This window comes from Ambystoma mexicanum, chromosome 2q (genome assembly GCF_040938575.1).
Source record: "Ambystoma mexicanum isolate Mex_15411 chromosome 2q, UKY_AmexF1_1, whole genome shotgun sequence".
Classification (NCBI taxonomy): Eukaryota; Metazoa; Chordata; class Amphibia; order Caudata; family Ambystomatidae; genus Ambystoma; species Ambystoma mexicanum.
Window position 1 is genome coordinate 181126933 of NC_090924.1, and position 14732 is coordinate 181141664.

Sequence of the window (14732 nt, forward strand, 5' to 3'; positions counted from 1 at the left end):
GCTATTCCCGTTGAGTCAGTAGATGGAAGTCCGTTGGTCTCAGGTCCCATCAAGGAACAGACGGTTCCTTTACGGATGTCCATTGCTACTCATAGGGAAGTCATCACATTAGACATTATCCGGACTGCCCATTATCCTGTGATATTGGGATTACCTTGGCTTAGAGTGCACAACCCCTATATTAATTGGTCAGCTGGAATATTTTTTCTGGGTTCTGTTCATTGTCAAGCCCATTGTTTTCATCGCGGTACTGGTGAACTACTTTCTGCCTCGTCTCGTGGGGGTGAGGGATTGAGAACTACTGTGCTAAATCAGATTCAGGGGATTCCTGAGCCTTATCACTCTTTTCATAAGGTATTTTCCAATACTGAATATGCTGAACTGCCACCTCATCGTAGGGATGATTGTGCCATTGATTTACTTCCGGACCACCCTATCCCATTTGGTCGCTTGTATGTGCTATCCGCAAGAGAAAAGGAGGTTCTTAAGGAGTATCTTCACAAGAATGTGCACAATGGTCTCATTGCCGAATCCACCTCCCCTGCTGGGGCTTCCTTATTTTTTATTCCCAAAAAAGACTCTGCGGAACTCCGACCTTGTATTGACTTTCGCGGATTGAACAAGATTAAGGTCCCTGATCGTTATCCTATGCCCCTAATCGCAGACATCCTTGAAGCCATTAAGGGTGCCAGGATTTTCACCAAGTTGGACTTGCGGGGAGCCTACCATCTCATCCGCATCAAATCGGGGGATGAATGGAAGACGGCTTTTAGGACGCCATTTGGACATTATGAGTATCGCGTAATGCCATTTGGATTGTCTAATGCACCGGCAGTCTTCCAGCGCTTTATGGACCATCTATTCTCTGACATTCTCCTGCATTCAGTTATTGTATATCTCGATGATATTTTGGTTTTTTCTACTACACCCGCTGAACACATTGGTCATGTTACAGATGTGCTACAACGCCTTCTAGACAATCATTTATTCTGTAAGCTGGACAAGTGTGAATTTCATCAAGACAGTGTGGCATATTTGGGATTCATTCTATCCGCTCAGGGGGTCTCTATGGATCCCCGGAAGGTTTCTGCTATCCGAGACTGGACTTCTCCAAATTGTGTTAAGGATATCCAGCGACTCCTGGGGTTTGCCAACTTTTATCAGCGATTTATTCCTAGATTTTCTGAGATCATTTTACCGTTAACGGCTCTCCTCAAGAAAGGGGTTCCGTTTCATTGGTCCGTGCAAGCAGAAGAAGCTTTCACCTCCCAAAAGGACTGTTTCATGACAGGGCCTATTCTGCTCTCTCCTGATCAAAGAAAGAGATTTATTGTAGAGTCGGATGCCTCCCACTTTGCCCTTGGAGCTATCCTTCTTCAGGAAGATGAACAGGGGGTGGAGTGTCCCGTTGCGTATATGTCTAAGACCCTTTCTCCTTCGGAACTGAACTATACAGTCCTTGAGAAAGAGTTACTTGCCATCAAACAGGCTTTTGAGGAATGGCGACATTTACTGCTAGGAGCCCAATTTGCGGTTGAGGTTCGGACAGACCATCACAATCTTCGAGCCCTTCAGAAAGCACAAACTCGGAATAGCAGACAAGCCCGTTGGGATCATTTTTTTTCTCCGTATGAGATTGTGTTTATCTTCATTCCTGGCAAGAGTAATTTAAAGGCTGATGCTTTATCTAGGAAAGAATCTACTGAGTGGGCTCATTTCCGGGCCGAACCTTTATTTCCAAATGCTCGTTTTTTGCATGTGATTTCTAGTTTTCTTCAGTCCGTAGCCAACGCTACGTTGGTTTTTCAACAGGAAAACCCTGACGTGTTTCGGGCACTGGGGCTCACTATCTCTCAGGGTTGTGGTTACCGGCATCAGAAACTGTTTTGCCCTCGGCGGGACTCCAAAAGACTATTCTTACAATGTGTCATGACTCGCTTATGGCTGGTCATCGAGGAGTCAACAATACGACGGAGCTGGTACGCCGTAACTTCTGGTGGCCTAATCTTTTGGAGGATGTTAAGCAATATGTGGCTGCCTGTACCGTCTGTTTACAATCAAAGGCACCTCGAGGTTCCCCCTTGGGTCTGCTCACGAGAATGCCCGTGCCGGTTCGTCCATGGCAGATCATTTCCACGGACTTTGTAGTGGATCTTCCTAAGTCAGCGGGATGTATGACCATTATGGTCACTATTGACTACTTCACGAAGATGGCCCACTTCGTGGCCTTGCCTAAGGTACCTACCTCAGCGCAGATGGCAAGGATTTTTATTACGCATATTTTTTCTGTTCATGGCTTACCGGATACGATTGTGTCGGATAGGGGTCCCCAGTACACTTCTAGATATTGGCAGCAACTGTGCAGAATGCTTGGTGTTACCCGTGCCTTGAGCTCGGGATTTCATCCACAAACAAATGGACAGACGGAACGATTGAATCAGACTCTTGAGGGTTATCTCAGGTGCTATGTTTCAGCTTCTCAGGACAATTGGACGGAGTTGTTGTCTTTGGCAGAATTTGCCTATAATAATGCTCATCACACATCATTGGGATCCAGTCCGTTTCACTGTTCCTATGGGTTCCATCCTACCTGCTTCCCTGTGGGGGTATCATCTGCATCTTCTTTCCCGGATGTCGTCTGTCTGCTGCAGGATATTCAACAGGGTCATCAGAAGGCTCTGACTTCTCTTCAGAACGCTCAGGAACGGATTAAGCGTTTTGCTGATCGCCGACGCTCTCCAGCTCCAGTTTTTGCATCCGGGGACAGGGTGTGGTTGGCCTCTCGATTTCTTCCTCGGCACCTGGTGCCTTCCAAACTTTCTCCTAAGTACTTTGGTCCATTTCCTGTGCTTCAACGTTTGGGTGAGGCGGCCTATCGTCTACGTCTTCCTCCTTCTTGGTCCAGGATTCACCCAGTTTTTCATGTTTCTCAACTTAAGCAGGATGTGGCGGATCGCTTTTCTTGTCATCTGGTTGCTCGTCCTCCTCCTGTTTCGACTCCTTCGGGGCCGGAGTTTGAGGTAGCCGGCATTTGCGATTCCCATTACCACCGGGGCCGTCTTCAGTACTTGGTGGATTGGCGTGGGTATTCGCCGGCTGAACGGTCCTGGGAACCGGCTTCTGCCGTTCATGCTCCGCAGCTGGTTCGCCGGTTTCATCGTTCTCATCCCGGCAAACCGGGTACGTCTGCTCTTTGGAGGGGGCATACTGTCATATCCCACAGAAGGAGATGGTCATTGTGGCGCCATTGGTCCCAATCACGGGTGGCGGCCATTGTTTATCCCAAGATGGCGGCGCCATCCGAGTGCAGTATTCCAGCCTTGCAAGGGATGCTTGCAATTATGGCTCCACCCCCTCAGCAAGGATCCGGTTATCTTGCGGCAGGCACAACGCTCGAGTGCGTTGCTTCTCTCCCCAGTCAGCGCTTCGTAAGTTCGCCCCTAGGCTTACTCTTAATTGATTTCTCATTGCACCTTGCTAATACCTTCCTCTGTTTCTGTCTTTTAGAAGCCTTCTTGTCGTATTCCAAGGGCAGAGATTCCGCCTCCTAACCTCTGTTTTCAAGTGCCAGAACGGCTCGAAACAGATCCCTTTCGTTTCAACTGTAACCGATTCCAACCGCACCGGTCTGAACACTTCGCATACATTGCTTCGATTCAGCCTCTTCATTCATTTCCCGACTGTGTAATTCAGAAGGTTTTTCTGCATCACAATTCGAATCTGCTCTCAGGTACCCTTCTCTCCTTCTCATCTGTTCCTATTTCATTTCAGAAAGGTCAGCCTGTTCTAAATTCAGGTCTTTCATGTTTCCTTTACATCTCATATTAGATTCCCGAAGTTGCACCACATTATCCACGAGTTCTCACTCTCGGTGTCTCATAGAAGAAATCGGAACACATGCAATCCTGAGACATTATAGGGCAATCTCCTTTATAACGGGTAACTATTTGGCAACTGATATTCTGCTTCTACTCTGTCTTTCAGTGCAAACTTACCATTCTCTAATCTATGCTTTCGTTATTTTCTTTGTGGTAGTTGCATTCAGTCACCTGGAACTGTGCTAGAGACTCGCCCTATCCTGCTCACAGAGAAGACGTCCCACAACTGAGGCGGTCAGGGTTTTCTTCCCCAGAGGGTTTCCCTGGGGAGTTCATTCCTTCCTGGTGCAATCTATCATGGGATAGGAAGAGATTCCCCCGGGGGGGCTTCTCATACTCAACACATTCGAGCTACTGGATCAGGTCAGTGGGTGCATGTTTACAGGGAACCATTATTATTCCTGGAAATTAAAAATGCTAGAACAAAATATTATAGTTTGACTGCTGCAAGTCATATTGAACTATTATGGTTGCAGTTAGATACCAGTTGGGGTATTCTATCTGTTTACAATTTCTCATTTTTGCAGGGTATGTTTTCAAGCACTTGGTACATTTACCTTTTTCACTATTGTGAAGTGTTGTTGCAGCACTATGGGTGTAGTTACTAATATGTGCGTATTTTTTGCATTGGTATGGGCATTGTTAGGCAGCTGTTGCCTTATTCGACTAGTTGGTGGTTTCAGAGGTTAATGATGACAGTATGTAAACCCTCATAATCATAGGAAACAATATTAATGTGTCTTTTCGACACTAATATTGGGAGTATAATCAGTAGGGAAGAAATTGTATAGCAGGCAAACTAATGTATTTGTTAGATAGTTGCTGTTTGCTAATTTGTTCCAGTTCCACTGAGTAGAAGGTCATATTTATTTTGCAATTATATATGTACTGGTGGGTGTTGTGCAGTAGGTTATTCTAATTTTGCAGGTCAGTGAGTACATTTTGGTTTCAGGAATATAAAGTAGGCATTTGCAAGATTTGCTGGTAATCTGTTATTTAGAGCAATGGAACTATCATTACATTCAAACCATCCACATTGCTTTTTAATGTATGCAGTATAGTGACCTGCACTGGTCGTGGCATCTGTGTGGTAGATTATGGCTACTGTTGTGAAGATTGTCTTGCCAAGTGATACTTGCCCGTGTGTGAAGCTAGTAAGCTTGCAGTTGTTTTTGGTACCATCTGCATTGTATCTTAAAAGCATTACCATTATGTATTGGCTGTGTGATTGTATCTGTAAGGTGGAACGATTATCGGAATTGCAAGTAGTACATAATATGCTATGGTTTGCATTTTGTACGAGCTGCTGAAATTGAATGGATTCACAGTTAGGTATAGATACATAGACAACACGCTAATTAGTGACTTGTTCCTGCATCACATGGTTGCAGAGAGTGCATATGTGTTTCCACATGTATGAAATTGGAAGATTTCATTTTTAGGTATGTTTTTGCTTTCCAGTACTTGTAGTAAGTACATTAAAGATTCCTGTGGATCTTCTTGTGTGTTTATAGTGAATCTCACCATTCCAGCACAAAAGTCCAATTCCTGCATTATTCCTAAGACACTGTAAATGTTCTCGATTTTTTGTTGCATTTCTGTGAAAGAGTACCATTTGTAAAACACAACTGGTCCAAGTCGTTTAAGTACATGTTTTCAACAATTGGTGGCAATTGGAATAGAACATTGATTGCTACATTTGCATAGCAATTTACACCAGTTGTAGTGGAACATTTGAAAGGACCAGATAGTTCTGTGTGTGAGTCATTTGAAGGAAGTCCACATGGTTTGTTTGAAGAGGTAGTTGTCTTTGTTTGTGCAGTTGGGTATGTAGTTCCCTTTTTAGTAAATTTGTCTGTGGTTTTGGTAATTGATGGAGAATGAGCTGATTTCAATTTCTTTGATGGTACTGTTGGGAGATCATGTACAAGTTCTGTTTGCATTAGTTTTCTTCTGCAAAGTTTGTGCTTTTGAGGAACAGGGTACATTTTGAGATGGGGTGTGTAGAGTGCACATACTCTATTGCACTCTATGATGCAAGGAATGTCAGCGTTGACTTTACTTGCATTAAAATTGACTAGAAATAGTGCTTCAAGTGTAGGTAGACGTGACAGTGCTACATAACTCATGCCTTCTTTGAAGACTGTGTTGCATCGAGCTTCAATATTCATAATCTTAACATGTTGGATGTAAAAAGACAAATGCTTTCGTATTAGAGTTTTGTGTAATGAAGCCCCACTTACTACATTATTGTACTGCTACAGAGATAACATAAAGAGAGCACAACACATAGGGCCTCATTACAACCCTGGCGTTGGACCATGGTGCTATTAGCAGCATGGTCCATGCCGGATTCCGCCATGGTGGATGGCGGATTTACCGCCCCATTCCAAGGTTGGCGGGGCGGTAAATCCCCATTCACCATGGCCCCTTCCCCATTCCCATTTTTGCCCATAGGGCTCAATGGGAATCGGGAAGGCGCTAATTACGGCACCGTAAATTACGGTGCCGTAATTAGCACCAAGGTCGCTAAGAGCCTTGGACTTTAACGCCTGCAAAAAGCAGGCGTTAAAGTGTGAATCTGGCGTTAAGGGTTTAACGGCGCCGCAGCCTTTTACGGCGCCATTAACCCTTTAACGCCAGGGTTGTAATGAGGCCCATAGAAATATCAGCATGTACAGGGAAAGTAAAGTCAGCAAGAAAGCAGGAGTACGACTAGAAAGTGTTTATAACTGATTATCTTCATGCACACAACTGATTGCTGTGTTTCAAGGCTGCTTCTTCCCCAATGTATATGTATCATATGATGCGACTGCACTCTAAGTACTGTAAGAACATAAGAGAAGAGTAAGATCTACAAATATAGTACCTTTTGCATTTTTAGTTCCTGACTGTCAGTGAAGAAAACCACCTGGCCTACATATGTCAGCAAAGAAAAAAAGGGAGCCATGCATGTGATGTCATCAGTGATGTCATCAATGATGTTTGTGATGTCATCTTTGATGTCATGGATGTTAGTCCTTGCAGTGCACAGTGGTGGAGTGAGTTATGGTTGCTTAGCTTACCATAACTGGCAACTTTCTGGGGTTTTTCGGTTTTGCTTGTAACCATAATATGGATAGGTTGTTATTAGTGCAAAGTAACTACAACATCCCTTTAAAAAAGTTTTTGCACTGAATTTGATAGGTTTTTAGTAGCGCAACTTACCCATAACATCCCTTTAACAACGTTTTTTCACTGATATACTGATATATATATATATATATATATATGCTGGTAATAGCTTACCGGAAAATGTGTGACATGCTCTCAATATGATAAAATCTCAGCTTGAGTTGGCCGACATGGTTGCCTGCTGTAGAACACTGATAAAAATATGAAAACACAAGACGGCACAGCAGTCGGGAGCACAGCAGCACTCAAACAATCCATCCAAGAAATCACATTGATCCACTGGTTAGCCATAAAATCATGTCCTTTATTGGAAGCTTGATGGCCAAATCAGGCAAAAAAACCAAAAAAAACCAACACAATTCACCCTAGACAGGCTTTGGCAGGTTAAAGGGACTACACCTCATACTGGCCGTATTTCTATGTGCAGGGCTGGTCCCTCTTTGATGTTTGCTTAACTTAAGTGTAATTGCCAATACCATCAAAGACTCTTGAGACGAATCAGGCCACTTTTAAGTCATCCGAATAGTGCAACCATTGCAAGAGCTACCATCCTATCACGCCTCGACTACGGGAACTCATTGCTGAACGGAGCCGGTGGCAAATGCATCAGACAGTGTCAGATTACACAAAATAATGCCATAAGGACAATCACAGGCAAACCTAAGAGAGAGCATATTACAAATGACAGGAAGGATCTACATTGGCTAGCTATAGAGGATTGAATCATCTTTAAATCACTGATTCTAGTCCATCACTGCCTTTACGGTGTTGCCCCCTCATACCTAAAGAAGCAATTCATCTGGTATGAACCATCTCATTCCCTTAGATCCAGGGACCAAGGGCTTCTACACATTAACTCATCAAAAAGAGTCAATGGTCTGGCCAGGGTATTCCCTTCCAAAGAAATCACCAGATGGAATGAGCTGCCAGGTTACATGAGAACGGAACAAAATTACCTAAACTTCAGGAAGAATCTTAAAAACCTACTTATTAAATAATGGTCCATTAGATACTGACTTTTCTTTTCCTACTAAACTGCCACCTAGAGCCACCATTTTATGTTGTCTGTCACACTGTTGTCCTTGTCTTTATATAAGCGCCCTGATGCATACGGGCTGCAGCGCTATATAAACATATAAAATAAATAAATACATACATTTAAATCTTTTTGCAAATTTTGGTGTAATTCGTCAAGAGGGGCAAAATTAGAGGGGTGGTCTGAACATTATTAGATGGCCTATAACTTTGTTGCTGTATGTCGAATGTGGACACACGTTTTCTGAAAGATTATAGACCCAACCTTCAATGTTTGTGCAAAGTCTGAATGGATTTTGTCTAGTGGAGGCTAAGTTATATGACTATTTTATGTACGTACATTTTGACACTTTAAAAAAATAAAACATTTGCAGATTTGCAGCAGATTTGCAGCAAACTCATGTAAAGAGAATTGGCAAGGACCTCAAAGCATGGTTTGCAAATGTGGCCGTGTTATATTTTTTTGAAAAGCATCATAATGTATGTACAAAGGATACTGATATACCTTTGGTGAGTGAGCATGGGCCATGGTCGAAGGCCATGACCCGGAGAATCTGGCTACCGGCCATGACCACGAGGGACCACAATGGGGTAAAAGTGGGCTTGGCAGATATGCTTCAATGGCAAAATAAAATATATGTTCTTGGATACAGGTTGAAGTGCTGGATGGGATTGCAGCAAATATGCACAAGGAGGGTCAGTAAGAACTTCAACGCATGGTTTTGCAAATATTTCCTGTGTTTTATTTTTTTGAAAGTGTGAAAATGTCAGTACACAACACAGTAATATAACATTGGTGTCTGAGCAATGAGCCTGGCCGTCAGCAAGGAGAAATGTGTATTGTAATTTGCTTATTTTGGCATGAGGCATGGACAAAGCGGTAGGTTTGAATGGGAAAAATATTGTACTTGCGGTTACAGAGTGAAGTGGCAGACTAGATTACAACAAATTTGCGCAACAAGCATTAGCATTATGTGTTGTATTTTATTTTTTCAAAGTGCAAGAATGTAAGTCGAAAAACTAGTGATATACATTTGGTGTCTGGGTGGTGGGCCAGGCTCACAGCAAATGCAAATGTGTACTCTCATTTGCTTATTGGGGAATGCGGCATGGCCAAAGCCCATGCCCCATGGATTTGGAGACTGGCCTTGACTACAAGCCATGAGCACTGGCCATTGGTTACATTATTAGGGTATAATGGACACTGATCTAGGATGCAGGATAGGTGAAGTGAATAATAGGGGTTGTTTGGTTTGGCTGGGGTCATGGTAGACCATTAAGCCGTACGCAATTGAACGAAGATTTGCATCCCCAGCATGCGCTGCTGATAATGACAGACATACGTATGTGTTGCAAAAAATATGTTTCTTAAAGGTGGTTTATAGTTCTTTCATATATATGAAAAGAGGAAATATTAATAATCTATATACAGTGATGTAACACTGTGAAACATTTTCTCTTATAAAAACTATGAAATTGACAGAAAAAACATTGTGAAAGGGATGTTATGGTTAAAATGCATCCCACCCTCGAGACTCCCCTGCTCCAGTAGTTAGCCAGTGGTGTCCCACCTTGACATCCCTTGGCATCTCCCTCCTGGGTTCTCATGAGCACGTGCCCACCCGTACTGCCCCTTCTGTTTATTATTATTATGCCTTATTATTTCCATTAGCATAACACAAATTGCTAATGGTAATGTTGGAGTATAGTATTGACTCTAACTACTTTACTGAGAAATGTAAAGTAGGTGAAGTCTATAAGATTATTTTTTTCAGTTCAATGTTTTAATTTTTATTTTGTTTTTGCAGCAGAGGTCAGAAAGTAATGTGGGGAAGAAAATGAGAGAATAAGCACCAACCACAAATATGCAGCAGCAGGTGGACAGGGGAAGATGTTTGTGTTACATCTAGGTTAGGGGGCAGTGTTTCTCATGCTACTTGATAACAGCTTCAAAAGCACTCAAAAATATCTCCCCCTTGCAGAGTGGTGTGTTGTAGTATATACAGAGTAGTATTGTTTTCGAAAGATATGAAAAGTCTCTTTTATTGCTTGGAAGGTAGCTGGTGGGATTTTGTGTCACACAGAAGTAGGCTGTGTGATTAAAGTTTAGGTTGAGGAAGATGAGGAGGAGGAAGACAGCCTACTACTGCCTAAGAAAGGACCAACCTTTCGGAGAGCAATGCAGTTGTTGGATTTGTTGTGGCGCCGAATGGAGTTGGTCCCATAGGAGTACTGTCCAAGTAGTCCGCGACTGAGTAAAAAATTGTACTCAGTGCATTTCACTTTGGTAGCTTTAGCCTTTGGTACATTACCAACAGTGGTAGAGAACTGCCGCACCCATGATTCTCTCTGGGTGCTAGAGCTAGGCACTTCCTCTACCTCATCTTCTTGGTCCTCTTCATTGTCCTTTGAAGCACTGCGCTTTTTTGTTGTGTAGGTCCTCCAGCTGGTGATGTTGACATTGTCTCTTGGGGAGGAGAGATGGTAATAGCTGATGCCATTTGTAAGATAAATAGCACTTTTGCTAATATTCTTTAAGTATGTGCTCTGTGCTAGATTGTTAATGGATAATGAGTAAGAACAGGCCTAGGAGCTGTGCAAGGGTACATTTTGAGCTTCAAAGTTCCTAGATCACCAGAAAATGCAGTTCCGAACTGTTCGCACAGCACAGACCCGTTTGCAAAGTCTGGATGCTTTCGGAGGCACATCCTAATGCCGCGCGTGACCGCGTGGTCATGTAACACTGTCCGGAAAGTCTGCAATGACCTCAGACCTTCGCGAACGTCGATGAACACAAATATAGTGGAAAAAGTTGCTAAAACAGTTAGAAGTGTTAAAAATGATGCTAGAAGGTGGGGAATGGCAGAGTTTTAAGCTGAAACTTTGTAAATTGGACAAAAATGTTGCTATATTGAGGTAAGTATGATATTAGTAAGTTGTAGGAAATCAAGGGTGCACCAGTAAAAACCCATGAAATTCACTGAAAAACTTTGTTAAAGGGACGTTATGGTTAACTTGCACTAATAAAAAAACTATGAAATTCACTGAAAAAACTAGAAAGGGACGTTATGGTTAAGTTGCACTAATAAAAACCTATGAAATTCACTGAAAACTTTGTTAAAGGGACGTTATGGTTAGGTTGCACTAATAAAAACCTATGAAATTCACTGAAAACTTTGTTAAAGGGACGTTATGGTTAGGTTGCACTAATAAAACACTATGAAATTCACTGAAAAAACTAGAAAAGGGACGTTATGGTTAAGTTGCACTAATAAAAACCTCTGAAATTCAATGAAAATACTTTGTTAAAGGGACATTATGGTTACAAGTAAAACTGAAAAAGGCCAGAAATTTGCAAGTTATGGTAAGCTAAGAAAACATAACTTGCGCCACCACTGTGCACTGCTAAGACTAACACCAAGGACATGAAATATGACATCACAAATGTCATTCATGACATCATTGCAGTAGCAGCCCTGTAGTTATGGATAGGTTGCTCTACCCATTGAAAGAGCACTTTTTGGGTGGCCTATTACTTACTTATTACCCACCCTGGGTGAATTGTCACGAAAATGTTCCAACCAAGTATATCACCCCATCAGATTAATCCTGTGAAGTTTGGTGAGGTTTCGTGCGGGGGGGGGGGGCAAAGTTATAGGGGCGGTACCAAAATCTGTGGTTTTTCCCATAGATGCAATGCAAAAATAAATTACTCATATCTACAGCCCAAACCAAATGCGCGGCAGCAGCGGTGGCTTGGTCCAAAAAGTGTGCTTTTGTAAAAAAAATTAAACGGGCAAAAAGTAGGTCAAAAGAAATTAGTGATATTTGGGTTCGGTCCGCGGACTCACTTCCCTGTTCAGTCAGCGGACGGGACTCAGATTGGTCCAGAGGGCAGCGTGAGGTCCATGGATAATTGGACGTGCCCACTGATTGGATGGCGAAAAGCATGAGGGGCGTGAGGTGCGTCAGATTTTGTGAAACGCCCGACGTGTTGGATCTGCGGATACGTGCCGGTGTCCATGGACAATGCGCTGGGGAAAAAGTCTGGAAAACATACTTCAGATTAATTGGTGGTGGAAAGAGGCACTGGGAAGGGTGGGGGAGAGGAAAAAAGATTTTATGGGGCTATTTTTGTAGATGGAAAAATGTTGGGCATTTTTCGTAACTGTCCGCAGATACCGCACTAGTTCGCAGACAGCGCAATAAATGTGTGGCTTGGAAAATACCTTTGTTGTTATTAGATGGCTGAAAGAGGGTATAGAAATGGTAGGGAAGTGGAATGAAGGTAATGGGGAGCTGTTTTTATAGGTGAAGAAAGGATTTGGAAATGCCGCCAAGTCCGCGGACATCATTTCGATCGCAGGGGGGGGCAGGGTGAGTTTCATTACGTGATGGTGTATGGTACGTACTTCTTACATAGTTCATTGTATTGCAGTGGTTGAGGTCAGCAGCCAGACTTTGGGGGGCATGGCCAGAGGCCATGACCCCAAGAAAAAGGCTACTGGCCATAGTAGTAATATGTGTATAGTATTTATAGGTAATGTAGTGGGATTATAAAGTGTTTGTAATATGGAGGAATGATGCAATTTATTTATTTAATTGTTTTTTATAACACAGTTAATACCTGAGCTAGGTCCAGGATTCGAACTTCTGTTGCTCTGCATGGTTTTGCTTCCAAGACCAGCACGTTGTCCCTGTGCTATCCTCAGTTCAACTGTAGCATGAAGCTGGAATCTCTGTTTTATTTTCTGTGGAAAGAAACAGTACAAATGTGTTAAGCAAGATCATTTAAAATCTGCAATTGTATACAATTGTACATATAATTGTTTTTTAGACCCTCATAAACAGTACATTGCTAGTGCTATGTTTGGTATAACATTAGTGTATGACACACTGTTGTTGTTTTGACATTAAATAATCATTTAGTCATTGGGAAAAAAATCTGATTTGGATTAACAAAACCTGATTACAGTTAAATGAGTGTAATGGTGATAGTATGTTTGTTTGAAGTAGGTTGTGATTAAGGGAATGCTTGAAGTAGTTAAATACCTGTTGGCGTATTCTATCTAAATAAGAGATTAGAAGATGTTTGTCGTATAAGAATAGAGATGGCGTATTTGAAGTGTTTTGAAGGGTACTTTTCAAGTAGAGAGATACCTTTTGGAGTATTCTAACTATATAGACTTTCAAAACTGCTATTATAGTATTATGGGTGTAGTTAGACATCTGATGGAATATTCTGCCTGTTATTTGTGCTATAGTGTAAAAACTTAGGTTGAAGGAATATTAAGTAGGCATTTGTTAAATGTGCTGGTAACCTATGTTTTGGAGTAACAGATGTATCATTACATTCGAACCAACCAATTCTTATTTTGACATATGCAGTGTAGTGCCCTGAAGTGGTTGTGGCACCAGTGTGGTATCATATATCTACTGTTGGGAAGGTTTTGTTTTCAAGAGATACTTGGCCGTGTGTGAAGCCTGTAAGCTTACAGTTATTGTTGGTACCATCTGCCTTGTACCTTAGAAGCATTACTATGACATTTTGGCTATGTGAGTTTATTTGTATCCTGGACCAATTGTCTAAATTGCAAAAAGGGCATAATGTGCTAGGATTTGCATTCTGCAGAAACTGGTGAAATTGAAAGTATTCAGAATTTGGTAGGCATACATATACAAATCGTTCATTGGGGATGTGGTCTTGTGAAACATTGTTGCAGAGAGCGCATGTATTTTTCCACATGTATGGAATCTGGAAGATTTCATTTGTAGGGATGTTTTTGGTGTCTTGTAGTAAGTAAATTAGGAATTTGTGTGGATCTTCCTGTGTGTTTATGGTAAATTTTACTATTGCTCTACAGTAGTCCAGTCAGTTATTGCCTTATACCCGAGACACTGTAAGTGTTGTTAGGATTATTTGGTGCATTTCTCTGAAGGTTGAGCATTTGCAAACACAACTGACCCGAGCCGTATAATAAAATGTTGTGAACAATTGGTGTCAATTGAAAGAGAATATTCATTGTCACATTAGCATAACAATTGACTCCAGTTGTGTTACTGAATTTAAATGGACCAGAGAGTTCTGTTTGTGGATCGTTTGATGTGCCTACAGAAATTTCGGGAGAAGAGACACTTGTGTCTTTCTATTCTTATGGATGTGCAGTTATTTTAGCTGTATTCTTGGGCGATCTGCTTTAGTTTCTGTTTTTATTACTTATCTTTCTAAAGGTTTTGTTTTTTGAGGTACAGGGTACATATCTAGATGGGGTTGTAGGGAATTATAAGGTAGCTCTGCATTTCATCATCCACATTTTAGAAAAGGTTTGAATTTTAACTAGGATCAAGGGTTTGAGAGTCATATGTGTGACTCAAGGGTATGAGACTCAGGCTGAATCTAAGTAGATGCCAATGCGCAGGAAACATGCACAGAAATAATCACTTTGCTCCATGATACTACAGTTGTGGGCTGAGTTGCACTGAAAATAAAACCAACATGAAACTAACATACTAATTTTCCTTACACATTTAACATACAACAGACTCCCATAATAACATTTAGTGGGAAACAGTCCATGATATAAACTGGGTGCAGATTGATGGAAATGCATCGTGATGGAAATTAAATAAACTAAATGTGCAGGC